The 13,717-nt window shown below is 41.9% G+C and overlaps 1 non-coding gene and 1 pseudogene across 1 annotated transcript; both read left to right on the top strand.

Annotated features, from left to right (window-relative positions):
- Positions 1 to 1,372, top strand: part of LOC114609936 — a 17,675-nt pseudogene extending 16,303 nt beyond the window's left edge.
- Positions 1,373 to 12,297: 10,925 nt separating this feature from the next.
- Positions 12,298 to 12,359, top strand: LOC114609944. Its single transcript, XR_003709607.1, has one exon. It is a non-coding gene; the product is annotated as a U7 small nuclear RNA (small nuclear RNA).
- Positions 12,360 to 13,717: the final 1,358 nt, after the last annotated feature.

Here is a 13,717-nt window from a genome sequence, read left to right as displayed (position 1 = left end):
AGGGGAGGGGAGGAAAGGAAAAGCCGAGACATAACATGAGACAACAGACCTCCAAAGAGGCTGGAGTGTTCATTTTCTTTTGGCCACCTACTGCTGGGCATGGAGCCTTCCCTTAAGGGTAATTTATTTCGGCCCTTTTTTGCCTGCTTGCAGTTATTTGCCAGAACATCTGTTAGAACCTACTTCAGGATTCTGGCATTATACAGAAGACCCCCATCAGTTGAGAGGAAAAAACGGTTGAAGCAGACCGCCCAGGCAAGCTCTTCATTGGTGGGCTTAATACAGAAACAAATGAGAAAGCCCTTGAGGCGGTGTTTGGCAAATATGGACGAATAATGGAAGTGCTTTTGATGAAGGACCAAGGAACCAGTAAATCAAGAGGATTCGCTTTTGTCACTTTTGAAAGCCCTGCAGATGCAAAGGATGCTGCCAGAGACATGAATGGAAAAGTCCTTAGATGGAAAAGCCGTCGAGGTGGAGCAAGCCACCAAACCATCATTTGAAATTGGTAGACGTGGACTGCCTCCACCTCCAAGAAGCAGAGGCCCTCCCAGAGGTCTTCACGGAGGAAGAGGAGGAAGTGGAGGAACCAGAGGATGCCCCTCATGGGGAAGACATGATAGTGGCTATTCCATGAGTTTTACCCTGAGTTTGTCAAGTAAAAAGAGGACCACCACCACGAAGTGGAGGTCCTCCTCCTAAAAGATCAGCACCTCCAGAACCAGTTCGTAGCAGCAGTGGGATGGGAGGAAGAGCCCCTTTGTCACATGGAAGAGATGGTTACAGAGGTCGGCCATGAAGAGAGCCCCTGCCTTCTTGTAGAGATGTTTATTTGTTCCAGAGAGATGATGGATGTTCCACTAATGACAGCTATTCAAGCAGAGACTGTCTGAGTTCTCGAGATACACGAGATTATGCACCACCACCAAGAGATTATATTTACCGTGATTATGGTCATTGCAGTTCACGACATGAGGATCCATCAAGAGTTTATAGTGATAGAGATGGATATGTATGGTCAGGAGCGTGACTATTCAGATCATCCAAATGGAGATATGAGAGTTATAGTAACTCATGCAGTGCACCCTCAACACAAGGGCCACCACCATCTTACAGAGGAAGCAGTTGCTATGATGATGACAGCAGCTCACGTGATGGATATGGAGGAAGTTGAGACAGTTACTCAAGCAGCTGAAGTGATCTCTACTCAAGTGGTTGTGATCTTGTGGGCAGACAAGAACGAGCGCTTCCCCCTTCTATGGAAAGGGGGTATCCTCCTCCATGTGATTGCTGCAAGCCGAGGAGCACCAAGAGGTGGTGGTGGCCATGGAAGGGGCCAATCTGATGGGGGGGAGGCAGAAGCAGATACTAGGAACAAAAAAAACCTTTTGGACCAAAAATCCCCATTCAAAGAAACAAACAAAAATGGAAACTTTGTCATAAACTACCCAAGGACTACTGAAAGGAAAAATTGTGTTACCTTTTTAAAATTTCCTGTTCCCCTTAATAAATTTTATGTTCTTGTGAAGGAAAAAGTAAGACATGTTTAATTTTATTTGCTATTATGAGTTGCTTTCAACATGCAAATGGTAGATGTGTAAGCCTTGAGTTGTTACTAGTGTTGTACTTTTTCAAGTAAAAGTGTCCCTGAAGGCCACTTCCTGTTTTTTCCTAGTCAATGAGGCAAGCAATCCCAAGATCTTCCACAGACTTTCATCCATCTGTCCTTTGGTCTCCATTGAGAGATGAATCACCCTGCCTGTGCAAAACAAGCCAGCCATTAGAGAGAGTTGGTTGGGTGTGCTACTTTCAGGATTTCAGGGTTTCTTCCAACTGAAATCTCAATGTTTGCAGTATATATATTAAAACAAATGAACAAGCCTGGGAAATAGTCATTTATTTCCCCAGCGAGACTCCCTTGAAGAAAATTAAGTTTTCATTTGCCAGTGGTTATCAGCTGGAGATAGGGTTAGAGATGGGTTAGGGATGGGGGCATATGACTGCTTCTCTTTTTAGTTCTAGGGCTCCATCTGGTGCAACTCTTTCAGGTCTTGTGCGTGTTGCTTCAGTCTCTGAGTTCAAGTGTGCTTCAGTACTACTGATGCAGAAGGCCTTGTTTCCTGGGTGTCCTCTATCTCCTCTGCTCTTACAGTTTTTCTGTCCCTCTTCTGTAAGATTTCCTGAGCTCTGAGGGGGAGGGATTTGATGGAGACCTTCTGTTTAGGCCTGAGTGTTTCAAAGTGTCTCACTCACTGCATGTTGTCTGGCTGTGAGTTACTGTATCGGTTCCCATCTGCTGCAGGAGGAAGCTTCCCTGACGATGGTTAAACAAGGCATGGTCGATGAGTCGAGTAGAATGCCATCAGGAGTCATTTTATTACTACATTACTATTTTATTACTACTTTATTTTACTGTTTTAGAACACTAGTATTTGGTTCTACCCTAGGTTCCTGAGCTATGTAGTCTCAGGTCACCCAAGCTGTGTCAGGTATGGTGTCTATCTTGTGGAGTAGCCTCGTCAAATCAGAGACTGGTTGGTTACTCCCATAAGTGCTGTGCCACCATTGCTCTAGAATATCTTATAGGCAGGGCACCATCGTAGATCAAAGGGTTTGTAGTTGGGTTAGTGCTTACGTTTCTCCTTTGGTATCATGCAGATACCAAAAAGAGAAGTGAGTGAAGGCTCTAAATACGCAGCGGCTTGACTTTTCCCTCTTCAAGGAGTGTAGGTATTCTCTTCAGCAATGGGGCCCTGCTGTTAGTTTGTGGAGAGTAACCTATATATAGTCTTGGCAACAGCCTAGGTTATTTGGGGGTTCTGATGGTACTCCTTTGGCCAAAACCTCAATTAGGTGTAACCCAATCTCAGGACTGGATGCTTCATCAGGTGACAAGAGATGTCCAGTTAGATTTTGTCTCCCTAATACTTGACTTTTTTAAAAAATATTACCTTCATATATGTATGTACTTTTAGGACTTTTCTATTGTATTAAATTTCCATACTACCCCCTTAAATGGCCTTTACTTTTAGCTGTCTCTCCATATATCCCCTTCCTAATACCTCTCCTTCCTTCCCTCCCCACCTGATTTTCCCATTCCAGGACCCCATCCTTAATCCATACACAATCATTTATTCTACTTCTCTTTCCTAGAGAGATTTAACTATTCCCTCCTCAGCCTTCAGTCCTGTCCTCTATACTTAAGCCCTGTGCTCCTATTGATTCTATCTTGGTTATAGCTGAATTAACAAATAATAGGCATGTATATGAGAATCCAGAGCAGATTTGTCTTTCTAGGTTTGGGCTACCTCACTCAGGATGGATTTTTCTAGTTCCATCCGTTTACCTCTGGATTTCATTATTTTATTTTATTATTATTTTTGGTGATTGAGTAATATTCCACTGTGTAAATACACCACATTTTCTTTATTTGTTCATCCGTTGAGGGACATCTAGGTTGTTTCAAATTCCTGGCTATTATGCATAGATCTGCAGTGAACTTGGTTGTCTCTGTAGTAGGATGAAGCTTCCTTTGGGTATATAACTAACAATGGTGTAACTGGATTTCCATGTAGATTCATTTCCATCTTCCCGAGGAACCATCGCACTGATTTCCATAGTGTCTGTACAAAATATCAGTCTGACCAGCAATGAGGGAGTTGTTCTGCTTATCCCATATCCTCAGCAGCATGAGTTAGGTGATGCTTGTTACATTAATTGTAGTTATTTTGATGATTGTAAGATGAAATATCTAAATAGTTTTGATTTGTAGTTCCCTGATGACTAAGGATGTTAAAAAAGTTTTTAAGTGTTTCTTAGCCACTTGAGATTTCTCTTTTAAAAATTCACTGTACCTCATTTTAAAATTGGATTATTGGTTTCCTCGATATCGAGTTTTTAAGTTTAAAAAAAATATATTTGATATTAACTATCCATTGGATGTATAATTAGTAAAATCTTTCCCCATTATTTAGGATGCTACTTTATCTGAATGACCATGACCTTTGGCATATAGAAACTTTTCAGTTTCATATGGTCCCAATTATTAATTGTTGATCTTAGTGCCCGTGCCAGTGTTTCTGTTCAGAAAGTCTTCTGTGCCAATGAGTTCAAGGGTATTCCTCATGTCTCTTCTATCAGGTTTAGTGTAGCTGGTTTTATGTTGAGTTCTTTAATCCATTTGAAGTTGAGTTTTGTGCAGGGTGATAAGTATGGGTTGATTTGGATTCTTCTACATGCAAACGTAGGGCTACTGATTTCTTTGAGTTAATTTTGTATCCAGCCACTTTGTTGAAGGTGTTTATCAGTTATAGGAGTTCTCTGGTAGAATTTTTGGGGTTGCTTATGTATACTATCATGTTATCTGCAAATAGTGATACGTTGACTTCTTTTCTAGTTTGTATTCCCTTGATCTCCTTTAGTTGTCTTAATTGCTCTGGCTAGAACTTTAAGTACTATAGTGAATAGATAAGGAGAGTGGGAAGCCTTGTCCTGTTTTTAGTGGAATTGCTTTAAATTTCTCTCTGTTTAGTTTGATGCTGGATATTGGCTTGCTGTATATTGCCTTTATGTTTAGGTATGTGCTTTGTATCCCTGATCATGAAGGAGTGTTGGACTTTGTCAGAGGCTGTCCTCTGAGAGGTAAATTGTTTTACAGCTCTAAAGAGCATATTCTAAGTTGTAAATGCCTGCTTTCTATCTTCATGGCACATGAAGACTGGCTGAGCTCTAATTGCAGTTTTAATATCAGAAAGGGCTTAAATAGCAGTCCTATTATAAAGGGCTTCATAATTACTAGTATATTTTTTAGAAATTCTTATCGAATCATCATTAGGAATTAAGAAATCGTCTATCTGTATAACATCACTACAAGATAGTTTGTCTTTGTTGATCGGCAGAAAATCTGTCCAATAGTGTGGATTAATTCCCAGGGATTATATATTAATTGAGTTTAATAATAATAGGAATCAAATCAATAGTAGGAATCAAATCCTAAAAATGTCTCCCCTTCCTGCCTACCTGCAAGGGCTCATTCATTGCAGTCCACAGTTCATGGTGAAACCATCTCAGGAAGATCACCTGCTAGTCTTTAACCTTCCCTAGATGACTCATGGCATGAAATATTTTGTATTTGTTAGGTCCATTTGGTTTATAATGTCTGTTAGCTCCAATATTTCTCTATTTATTTTTTGTCTGGATGTCTTGTCTGTTGGTGAGAATGAGGTATTAAAGTCTATCACTATCAGTGTGTGAGGGTCAATATATGATTTAAGCTGTATTTCTTTTATAAATTTGGGTGCCCTTGTGTTTGGAGCATAGATATTAAGAATTAAATGCCATGTTGGTGAATTTTCCCTTTGATGAGTATCTCTTCTGATTAGTTTTAGTTTGACACTCTTTTGTCAGATATTAAAATGGCTATACTAGATTGATGTTTAGGTCCATTTGCTTGCGCTATCTGTTTTCATCTTTGATAGAGGTGATCTATCCTTGATGTTGAGGCTGTTTCTTGGATGGAGAAGAAGCATGGGCCCTGTTTTTGTCCATTATATTTGGCTGTGTCTTTTTACTGGGGAGGGATTGAGATCATTGATATTGAGAAAGATCAATGAGCAGTATTTGTTGATTCATGTTATTTTGTTGTTGTGGTGTGTGTGTGTGTTTTGTTTTTCCTTTTTTGATTTGTTGATTTGGCATTATTCTTTGTGTTTTCTTGTGTGTAGTTAACCTCTGTTTTCCCTCTTTCACCTTTTATAAGGCTGGATTTTTTGATAGAAATTGCTGAAATTTGCTTTTATCAGGCAATGTCTTATTTTCTCTATTATGATTGAAAGTTTTGCTGGACATAGTAGTCTATGCTGGCATCTGTGGTCCCCTAGAGTCTGTTTAATATCTCTCCAGGCCTTTCTGGCTTTTAGAATCTCCACTGAGAAGTTAGAGGTTATTTTGATAGGACTTCCTTTATATGTTATCTGGTCTTTTTCCTTTGCACCATTTAATAAATATTCTTTCCTTTTTTTTCTGTATCTTCAGTATTTTGAATATTATATGTGGACAGGAGTTTATTTTCTGTTTTTTTTCAATTTGGTGTTTGTTCTGTAAATTTCTTTTATTTGATAGGTATCTCTTTCTTTAGGTTAGGGAATTTTCTTCCATGGTTTTGTCGAAAATATTTTCTGTGCTTTTGAGCTGGGTTTCTCCTCCTTCATCCTTAGTGTTCAAAACTTTCTGGATGTTTTGTGTCAGAATTACTTTTATTTAACATTTCTTTATTTCTCTATTGTGCCTTCCATACCCCAAATTATCTCTTCCATTTCTTGTATTCTATTAGTGAGGCTTACCACTAACATTCCTGTTTGAGTTTCTAAATTTTAATTTTCAGATTTCCCTCAGTTTGTGCTTTCTTTATTGATTCAACCTATGACCTGTTTTATTCATTTAGTTCCACTGTTTGTGTTTTCATAGATTTCTTGAAAGGATTTACTAATTCATATTTAAGGACTTCTAACATATCCATAAAGGTTATTTTAAGTTGTTGTTGTTTTTTTTAAATCTTGTACTTCAGCTATACTCCATTCTCAGGGCCTACTGTAGTAGGGTTGCTGGACTCTAGTGGAGATATATTGCCCTGGCTGTTATTGGTTGTGCGTTTTTGCTGGCATGGAGGCATTTGGGTTTAGAAAAATTGTAATTTTATTTGCTGATATCTTGTCTGGTTTTTGTTGAATGGGTGATTTTTCCTTTTTTTTTTTTCCCTCTCTGGTTCTGAGGAGGGAGTTATGGATGTGGTTTGCCCTGCAGGGAATTCTTCTGGTATTCTGATTGGTGTATCCACCGGGGGTTCCAGGTAAAATGTGTCTCTAGATATTGGGAGCTGACACTTAAGAATGGGAATGGGACAGGAGGGGACCCGGGCGGAGCCACAGGAGGCAGGAAATCAGGGTGCTCTGCCAGGATCTGCTTAGTCTCTTAGGAATGGAAACAGAAAGTGAAGAGAGGCCACAACAGGGAGTCTGTTACAAGAAGACTTAGGGATGAGACTGGGGATTGGGTTTGGAGGAGAGGAAGATGAGCGAAAGTCTCAAACTTACCCACCTGCTTCGGTGGCCTCCTTGCATCTCCGGCAGGCTTGGCTGGTGGTTTTCCGGGGAATGCCTGCCTACTGGAGCTGGGGGCTGGTATAATGGGATGAGTGGGAAGAGATGCTAGAGATCTCTCTGATCTCTCTCTTTGGAGATGGACACGGGGAAGAGGGGAGGCTATAGCAAGTTGTTGGATACAAAGTTGTGGTAGAGACTGGGGGATTCGACACTTGGAGAAACAGAAGGGGAAGTGAAAATCTGCAGTTAGCCTACCCACTTTCCTGGCTGGAGTGCAATTTCTATTTATTTTTAAAAATATGCAACATATTAAAAGGCGTTCTTTAAGCCTTTCTAGGCTCATCTAGTAGAAATATAGGATGAACTTATAGAAGATATGCCTGGTCTCCTTTGACATGGGCCTCTAAGTAAATTATTCAAAATTATTCTGGTTCTGTCCCTAGAACCAATCCAAGCTGCCTAGATATCTGGGTCACAGAGCAAACTTTCGTCTTTTATTCCCGATTCTGCAACCACACTCATTTGAAAAGATGCCATCGGGGTATGACGAAGACAAGTTTGGAAAAAACAGTTCAAGGTAACAAGTTCGAGTTCTTCAGCCTGAGGCAATGTCATTCCATCTGGAGGCAATTTTAATTTATGATTATAGTTTTAGTCATTGTAACTGTAGAATTTGATTTACTTAATTATTTCAATTATGCTAGTTTCTTGGACAACAGCAACATCAACAGCGATCCCCCAGCTACTTTTTTTCAGTTTGAAAATTTTAATCCACAGTGACTAAGGGAGATCACAGCTAGTTCACACTGGCCTCCAAAGTCAGTCAGGAGAAACTAGTAACATGTAACATACATGTTTTGGTTATTTCCTGTGTGAATCATAACAGAATTCATGATGATAAACGGGGTAGGCACAACAACAAAAGGCTGCACCATCGTTGTGTATGGGAGTGATACACAAAAGTAAACAAGGGTGGGACCGTGACTCAGCAGCAGAGCGCACGCGAGTTGGACTGTAACTTCACAGCGCAGCGCACACGAGTGGGACGCGAGTGGGACGGTGACTCGTAAGCAGAGTCCACGAGAGTGGGACTGTAACTCCACAGCAGTGTGCACGTGAGTGGGACCTTGGCTCAGCAGCAGAGCACATGTGAGTGGGACTGTGATTGCACAGCAGAGCTCACGCGAGTGGGACCATGACTCAGCGGCAGACCGCATGTGAGAGGGACTGTAACTCCACAACAGAGAACACCCAAGGGCCTGGATTTGATTCTCAGTGCTTCAAAAGCACAAAAGGAAAAAAAAAAATCCCTCACCTTCATGTAGAAAGAGAACAGATGGTATTTTAAGGGTTAAGACTAATTTTGAGGACTTGCGGTATTCAGGCTTGTGTCAGTGTAACAAAATACCTGGCTCAGGCTACTTATGCAGACTATGATGCTTGCTTGACTTGCAGCTTTGGAAATTCAAAGTGTGAGTTCAAGTGGGCCGTTTTCTAGCTGGTTTCTGCTAAAGGTGGCAGATGGCAGGAGTTCTGGTGGGGTGTATGCAGTTGTAAGCAGTTGTGCCTTGGGCAGGTGTGGAGAGAGGAAGGGAGGGGTGGGGCTAACCCTGCTCCTTTCATGGGTGGGGTTACACCTGCCCCTTTTGTCTCAGGCCTCCATGGGAATCAGCATGCTTCAGGGACAGTTCCTTACTTCCCAGATGTCTCTCCTCTTCTCAGTGGCATCATTCTAGGGCTGAGCCTTTAGTCACAGTGGATCCTTGGATCTCAAACCTCAGAAAGATAGATTAAATAATGTTTATAAAGCAAGACAATAAATGTCAATCACTCCGTAAGCATCTAGACAGTGATGGTTATTATTAGGATTGTGATTGTCACTATCAAATTAAATGGCCTTGGTTACAGTTCCATGGGTGGATCTCCTGCCTTAGGGAACAAACAAGTATACGAACGTTTATCCAGAGAGGACAAAGTGCCTGGATTGGAGTGCTCACTTGACTTGCTTTCTGAGAAGAAAAAAACTGCTATGAATATTCTAAAACACCCCTCATCTCCTTTGCTTTGCTCTCTGTGGCTTTTACTCTGAGAAGCTAGTGTCCAGTGAGACAGACAGACAAAGGCCTCCACACCAGTGACTCAACACAAGGTGGTCCTCTGAGCAGGTCCTTAAGAAGCCGTCCCTCTCTACTAGCATTCTCCATGCTGCGGATGTCACGTGACATTCACATCAACAGTATTGAGAGGGTGTGTAGGATGAATGGCACATCCCTGAGAGACATCCTGGAGTTCTCGATGTTGATATCGTGAAGGTGACTTTATTTGGCAGTTCAGCCTTCACAGCTACATCGAGGATGAGAGGTATCGTGCTGAATAAGAGTGGATGCTAATGCACTGTGATTGGTGCCCCTATAAAAGGACAGTTAGGGTATCGTCAGGGTGATGGCAGCAGTGTGCACACAGAGCAGAGCTGCTGCTGAGACACCTCAGGACACCTGCCAGGTTTCCAGAACAGACGAGCATTTGAATCTGAAGACTGGGAGAAGATGTCTCTCACAAGTGTGAAAGGGCTCTGTTGATCCCTGCTGACCCTTTGGCCATGGACCGGAATGAGAAAAACAGCTCTTTTTTGTGTTTGAGTGATTGTCTTACGGATTTACGTGATAATCATTTTGTTTTAGAGCTCTAGTTAAGGCCATTCTTAAGTTCACTCTTTAGAGTTGGTTATCTGTTCTAAATACATAACAAAAACAGAGAAAGTATATTTAAAATATTTTGAAATGTTCAGAAACTCCTACCTGTGGCTGAAGAGCTGGTGGTTTCTAGGGAAGACAGGCATCAGTTTCCTTAGTGATGTAACCCCCAAGAAGCTTCCCATGCACACGTACTGGCAGTGCTGAGTAGACTCAGTGGGTTTAAAAAGAGTACACACTGTTGTGTACGTGTGTGTGTGTGTGTGTGTGTGTGTGAGTGACAGGAGTGGTGAGAAGGCCTTGGAGGAAGTTGGATGAGAGGGAGTGGGGGTGTGAACAAGACACATATTATTTACAAAACTATAAAATAATACAGTAAAAATTATATCTTGACGAAATATGCAAAAAATGAGGATGAAAACACATTTTCATGAAAAAAAGGAATGGGATTCTTGAAAATAAAAATGTGATTATTGAGATGAGACTTAGCAGAGAGGATAATGCCTTAATACTGAGAAAATGGACTGACTGGGCATCACCAACGAAGAAACAAACAGGGAAGCAGCATAGCTAGGTAAGTGTAGAAAGTAAAATGTAAAATAATTGAAGGTTGGAATCAGAGACTTTAGGATACACCCAAGAGGATTCAGAGGCCAGCAGGAGGGTGGATGGTCAGGAAGCATGAGTTAGAGAAGTAATGGGTGACATCTGAAGAGAGAGTGAGACTCAGTTACACAAACAGTGAGTCTCTACCCTGAGACTGCCTGCCTCCTGAAGGTGAAATAGCATAGTAAGGTTAGATTTGCACACGTGGAAATGTTTTGATGAAGGTTCTAGCAGATTAGATGGCAGCAGATTCAAAGATTCAAGGGGAATGAGATTTCTTCACCAAGGCTAAAGAAAAGGTAAAAAAGCTCATGACTTACAGACGCTCATGGGAGGAGCTACTTATGCCAACAGTCAGAATAGCAAATGTGCAGAAAGGATACAGGACACAAGAATCTATGACAGCTTAAAATGTGTGAACAAGTACACTATGACTGTGACAATCACTATGTATTAAAAATCAGATTTAAATATTCTAGATAGTCCTTTGGTGAAAGAGGATCTCTGCCGAGACAGGTCTACTTTCTATGTAGCATGGAGTGAGCTTGAAACCAGTATCTTCCTGCTTCTACCTCCTGGGTGCTAGGACTATAGGCAACACCATGTCTGGTTTACTCTTTTTATTCCTTTTTAAAAACTATGTTCTCAGGCAGATATGAGAGGTCTACACAACCACCTGAGGGAGTGGTGATGTCTGGGTCCATGGCTGTGCTGCAGCTGAGGTTTGTGTTGATGTTTGCTGCCTTTGTTGCCGCTGAGCGTCATTTGGATGTCTGTGTTCTGGGATGCTGCCAGAGACCATTTTGTTGTCCAGTGGCATGCTGCCACCAGGGCCAAACTGAGCTGAGTGCCTTGTGCTGCCACCTGAGGCCGTGTTGATGTCCTGGCCCCAGATGCTGCTAAGGGCTATGTCTGGGTCTGTGGTCCTGCTGCAGCTGGGATCTGTGTTGAGGTTTGTGGCCCAAGTTATTCCAAGGGCCATTCAAAAGGGCCATGCAGATGTCAGTGGTCTGGGCTACCACCTGAGACCATGTGGGTGTCTGAGGACCATGTTGCTACCGGGGGATGTACTGATCTGAGTGGCTTGCACTGCTACCTGAGGCCATGGTGACATCTGGGCCCATGCTACCTCAGGATACCAGGTTTCAGGAAGAGGGGTGTGACACAGTTCCCACTCATGGAGCAGGGTCAGTAGGGTGTGGTTCTTCCAGAGTATGGATGGTTGCTTTAGGCATAAGGCTTGTTTGCATAATAATGTACATATTTTTTTGTGTTGGGGGGGATGTTTTCCCTGCCAATGTTATCAGGGAATGCTCTCCCTGTCAAGGTTAATGACTCCATGATAATTAGAAACAGCATGGGTCTGGGAAGTGAGAATGTATCTAATGTTTCTCAGCAAAATAGTATTGCTGTGACCTTCAAGACATTTCTTAAGGCTGTGGGAAATAACTCTGAAAACAGGAGTTCAAGAATGTATAAACAGGATTTCTCAACTATGCGAAATGCAAACTCAACTATGCAATATGAATTGTATGAGGGCTTCATGGGTCTGAAAGAACAGAGACAGCTGAACTAATGAGTTTATAAAGCGAAAGAAATAGTTAAAAACCACAGGCCATGGTTCAAATAATAAAGGAACACCAGCAAGTAAAGGAATGGTAATCTCAGGACAGGATCCTACCAAGCTAAGCTTATTGTTTGTGTTACAAAGGCAGGCAGATCTCTAGGGCTTGTTATGTTAAAAACAAGTACTTGCTGTCTTTTTCTGAGAGTCAAGGGGCTAATTGTCATAAAATACTGATTCATTGGATAATCAAAAGGGAATCTCTGGTAAATGACCAAATTGATGTGCAAATAAAAGATGGAGCTCTGGTCTGCAAGAGCTGGGCTATCCAGAGAGCTATTATAGCTCTTTTAGAATGTTTCTAGCAGGTTTTCTGAGTATGATTGGAAAACCCATGAGCTTCCTAGAGAGCTGTCTAGAGAACTATCTCTACCAGACTGTAGAGCTGTCAGCTTGCACCGATCTCTGATTTTGAGTGATTTCTTCCACTACTCCCAAACACCTCCTCCTCAGGTTCCCTGGCCAAACTGAGGCAGGTTCTTGGCAGCAGTGGGCCGTATCTGGGTCATGTCTGGGTCTGTGGTTCTATTGTAACCAGGGTCTGTGTTAATGTCTGAGGCCCACATTACCACCAAAGGCCATGAGTACTGTGTTGAGCCGGCCTTTCCCAACACTAGTGCTTGGTACCCCGAAGAGCTGGCCCTGGTGGTGTTGGTACTGGAAAGCTAACCCCTCCTCTCACTGACTGAGAGCACTTGGGAGAGCTGGCTCCTTGCTTGGATAGCATAGGAAAGCTGGCTTTGTTGAGAAGAGTGCAGGAGAGCTGATGGGCTGACCAACTCAGCTACCATCCAGTTCCCAATCCTGGGCTTTGAGCTGGCCCACTGTATTCTATCTATGAACCGCTAGAATTTGTGAAGGGGCCAGTCCTGCAGAACTAAAGCTTCAGGATGTTGTTGACTCAGGGTAACAGCAGAATGTCCTAGAGGAGTCTCAGTGATAATCCAGTGTTGATGGTTTTGCAGATGTCAAAGGCCTCAGATCAGGCCAATGACTCATTGCCATGAACATTTGCAAGTGAGCTCTTAGGACAAGAATGTACTGTGTGACAAACCATAGCTTCCATGGTGATGTTTTTGTTTGTTTGTTTTCTTTGGCAGGGAAGGTTACAAGAATGGAGGGCAGTTAAAGAGGGACTGGGGAATGAATGAGACTGAGGTGCATGATATGAAATTCACAAGGAATCAATGAAAACCAAACAAACAAAGCTTAAAGAAAAATAACAACCACAGAAAACTTTTTTTAGTCTAAAAAGCAGAATAATAAATAAATAAATAAATAAATAAATAAAATAAAAATCAAGGTTAAAGGGTAGCAGAAAATACAAGATAAAAGAGAAGAATCACTCTAAATATAAATACATTATCATGATAAACAAGTAGTAAACACATCACAATAAGTGTAGATATATTGAGAGTCTGTCTCTTTTTTCTTCTTTTTAAAGAAAGTTATTTATTCACTTTACATACTGATTGCTGCCCCCCTCTGACCTTCCTTGCCCCCACAGTCCCTCCCCCTAGCCCCCTTCTCCTCTGAGAAGGTGGAGGTCCCTCCAGGGATAGCCTCCCACCTTGCCACATCAAGTCTTTATGAGCCTAGGCACATCTTCTCCCACTGAGGGCAGACGAGGCAGCCCAGCTAGAACATAGCCCTTGTATAGGCAGCGGCTTTAGGAAAAGACCCTGCTCAGGTTG

Source organism: Grammomys surdaster, unplaced genomic scaffold, assembly GCF_004785775.1.
Source record: "Grammomys surdaster isolate TR1022 unplaced genomic scaffold, NIH_TR_1.0 125996, whole genome shotgun sequence".
NCBI classification, from domain to species: Eukaryota; Metazoa; Chordata; class Mammalia; order Rodentia; family Muridae; genus Grammomys; species Grammomys surdaster.
Note: the sequence above shows the minus strand (reverse complement) of the source record. Positions and strands in the feature narration are given on the sequence as shown.